Genomic DNA, 4367 nt, shown 5'->3' on the forward strand with positions numbered 1-4367 from the left:
TGGTATCCTTCTCTATATGTCCACGGCTAGTCTGTCAACGGATTTCGGAGAGTCCACTGTACTTTTTCAAGACATGCCGCATAAGGAACAGAGCCGGTCTTTTATCTCTAGCTTGTCCAGTCATGTAATTATTCACACACAATGGTATGGTATAAGTTTCTAATTACACAGCAGCTCTGAGCCTTTGAATGTGGGTGGCTAATTATAGCCATAAAAACTCATCAAAAAATAACAAAAAATTAAGAATAGAGGGGGAGGAAAAGAAGAATAAAACGATTAGTATAAATAATCTTTTATATATATTAACAATTAAAAATAGATTAATAGTACAATTCATTCTGAATGTAATTCATTAACAGGTTGCAAATTAACTACTCCCCACAGACCTATACATTTTCTAATAAAAACCATTTGGATTAAAATTCTGCATTTAAATTTCCTGGTGCTAAGGTTTTTAATTCATATATGGTCCTCATCTCTAGTTTGACAAGTGCGGTTTCTGTATTTGTTCTCCAATTTTACACACATGTTTTTCTTTAACCACTTGCCTGGCATGGTCGGTCGTATCAGATACGACCATACCAGACTGGGCTTTCCCTGACATGGTCGTATCTGATACGACCAGTCAGGAAAGCTCTGTGGGGGCGGCTGCTGGAAAATAATTTTCTAGCAGCCGCCAATCACAGAGGGACCTCCAGGTCCCCCTGCACACTGTCCCTCCCCGTGGGCCGTCCGATCACTGCTAGCAGTGATCGGACAGCCCAGCGCCGGAACACCCAAGCCCGACAGCAGCGGCAGCCCAGCGGCTGTTGACAGGGCAGAGAAGGCAGCGCTGATAGCGCTGTCTTTCTCTCCCTTCTCCGGAGCTAGCAGCAGCCCGGCGGCTGATGGCAGAGCAGCCACCGGGCAGAGAGGGACAGCGCTATCAGCGCTGTCCTTCTCTCTCCACCCCGACTAGCAACAGCCCAGCGTCTGCAAACTAGACAGAGCAGCCGCCGGGCAAATAGAAGGTAGTGCTATAAGTGCTTTTCTCTGCCCCCCCCGTTAGCTGGTCCCCAGCGGCTGCAAATAGTAGAGGGAGCAGCCGCTGGTAAAAGAACCAACCCCTTCTCTCCCTCCTCCATTTTTGCAAGCCCCACCGCATATATAAACAGCAAAGCCATATATATATATATATATATATATATATACACTGTGTGTGTGTATATGTATATATATATATATATATATATATGTGTATATATATATATATATATATACACACACTATATAATATATATATATATATATATATATATACCTTCCTCAAAGACACCAATACTTTTCTTGAAAAATTACATCAGTTGAATCAATTGCCTGAAAATTTACTTATTTGTACAATAGATGTTGTATCATTGTACACCAGCATTCCCCATACACAAGGTTTGGAAAGCATGGAAAGATTTTTGCTATCCAAACCAGAGTACAATGGCCCGAATATTCAGCTATATACACAACTTCTTGAGAAAACGCTCACAAGGAATTATTTTCTTTTTGACAATTTGTTTTTTTTGCAAAAAAGAGGCTGTGCCATGGGCTCTCACGTGGCACCAGCTTTCGCCAATGTCTACATGTTTTATGTGGAAAGGGCTGTTTTTCTACTTAATTCCGAGTTTAGTGATCATTTGCTTTACTTTATAAGATACATATCTTTGTACTATGATCGGGCACCTCACAACAGTTTACTTCAGCAATGGATAATATCAACCAAATGCATGAACATATTAAATTTACATACGATTGCAGCTCTGAGAACATGCACTTTTTGGATGTGGACATCAGTTGGGATCGTACTTCTTTTTCTACTAACATCTACACCAAACCTACGGACTGTAATACACTCCTACATGCAGGGAGTCATCATCCTGTATCCATAATAAGGAGTTTACCTTATTCTCAATTCCTTCGCGTCCTTAGGATTACAAGCAATACTGACAAGGCTGATAAAGCATTGGACAATATGATGACTAAGTTTTTGAATAGGGGATATAAGCTAAAAGACTTGCTGAAAGCTAAAGCTAGAGCCATCAACAACAGCATGAAATCAGACAATCTATTATTCACTACTAAAACAAACAAGGCTCCAACCATGTTTATCACACAATACAATTCTGGAAGTCAACATATTAACAACTGTCAAAAAATTCTGGCCGGTTGTGAATACAAACTCTGGTCTCAAGCCCCTGCACACATCTAGAATCATGATGGGATACCGGAGAGGGAGAAGTTTAAAAGACTGGCTGGTACATAATGATGTATCCACAATTGAAACACCTATGGCCAGCAATTTCCTCTCAAAGAAACCTGGCTGCTACAAGTGCATTGGTTGTACCACCTGCAGGTATATGGAAACAGGACCAGATGTGGCTCATCCGCACTCCGGTAGAAGGATTCCGATCAGACACGTACTTAATTGCATGACTAGATTTATCATCTACATGATCCGCTGTCCTTGCGGCCTCGCATATATAGGGAAAACTTCATGTACAGCAAGAATTAGGATGGCGCAACACCGTACTGCCATAAGACAGGCCCTTGAAAGCAGAGAGAATGACCAACCAGTGGCAAGACATTTCAAGGAACAAAAGCACACCCTGGCCACATTAAGACATAAAGTCATCGACCATGTTCCAATGTCAAAAAGAGGGGGAGACAGAGATAAACGACTGATGCAACTTGAAGCCCGTTGGATACATGACATGAAACCTTATCGTTTGCATGTTTTCTTTGAATCGTGATTCTATTACTTTATTATACAGTCCTTTCAGTACAGTAACTTTTCTTGTATTTCTTTGCAGTGCACGGTACAATTCTCTTGGTACATAGATACTGTTAGTTACATAATCTGCATTTTATAGTAGCCTGTTACAGGCTATATATGTTTCTGTCTGTGGGTTCAGTTTTGGCTCACTTAAAAAAAAAATTCTAAAATTTTTTTATAGTCTATACAAGTCCCTCAGATATTGATTTTGATCTGCTATTCAGCAATGTTCGGGTTATATCGGGTTATGCTCACAAGGCTGAGGGGAAGTACTGGCATCCTACGTTCACATGGTCAGTTACAACCATACATGCACTGGATAAGCCCGATCTCGTCTGATCTTGGAAGCTAATCAGTGTTTGGCCTGCTTAGTACTTGGATGGGGGACCACCTAGGAATACCAGGTGTTGTAAAACAACCAAATAAAAGGACATTCAACTGTACCCCGTGCGTATGCATCTCCATGACAAGTCTGGCGCAGGATGATTGGTGTTGAATCATATCTTTGGTTTTGGTTTATATATTGGCTCTCGAATTATTTCCTTGATGATTTTCAAGTATCTTTGTTACTGACACAAGATATCCTATTCTAGAGATATATATATTTTTTTTTTCACTCTACCGTGTCTCTTATATGATCATATTCTATAACTTACTGCCATGTATTACATCGATACTCCTGCACTGTCAGATTTCTAGAGTTATTGATTTTTTAACCCAGGTTTACAAAATTATGTGTCTTATATATTTGTTATATGTTGTTTATGTGTCACTATATCGCATTATTCAAGTCCATTCTTTGGACTTTGTTCTCCACCTATCCAGTCATAGTGCACCATGTTTTGTATGGACATAACACAGTTGATTGCACAATGACACACCCTGATGTGGTTCCTTGTCATTGCGCTCTGGTTACCAAGGTTACCGCACACACTTCCCCCGCCCACTACCTGAGGTCCATCACGTGCGAGTCATACGTACCGCGTCACACGCTGAGCGTCATGACATGCTGGGTGACGCGTCGGTCGCATGCAGATGACGTACACCCACCCGTAACTGGACAAGAGGGGCGGTCATGCACCACACTTTACACGCTATCCTATAAAGGTATGTTCACTTGTATTTTGATGTTGTTCTTGATAAAAGTCTGCCAAGACTGAAACGTTGAACTACACTGCCGTGTCCAGGAGTCTTTTTCCTTTGAAAGTCCCGTGAGTGCCACTGTTTGCTTGTTTCTAGACTTTGGGTTTCCATACCTTCGGATGGCACCAGGGCAAATAACATTATTACACTGTGGAGAGCCAGCTTATATTGACCTTGTGTGTGTGTGTATGTGTATATATATATATAAATATATATATATATATATATATATATATAAAATGTGTGTGTGTGTGTGTGTGTGTGTGTGTGTGTGTGTATATATATATATATATAAGAACAGTTCATCTCTGCACTCACATCCTCATCAAGTGAAAATAGTATATGGGGGGTGCTCCTCAGGTCAAAAGGCCAGTTCAATAATATATACAAATACCACACACAAAAAAGAACGTGGAATGAGGGC

General features: G+C 40.7%; 1 pseudogene; it reads left to right on the forward strand.

Annotated features, from left to right (window-relative positions):
* Positions 1-3096: 3096 nt before the first annotated feature.
* LOC148473191 (5S ribosomal RNA) lies at positions 3097-3216 on the forward strand (annotated as a pseudogene).
* Positions 3217-4367: the final 1151 nt, after the last annotated feature.

Source organism: Taudactylus pleione, unplaced genomic scaffold, assembly GCF_031769625.1.
Source record: "Taudactylus pleione unplaced genomic scaffold, aTauple2 ptg000959l, whole genome shotgun sequence".
In the NCBI taxonomy this organism is placed as follows: domain Eukaryota; kingdom Metazoa; phylum Chordata; class Amphibia; order Anura; family Myobatrachidae; genus Taudactylus; species Taudactylus pleione.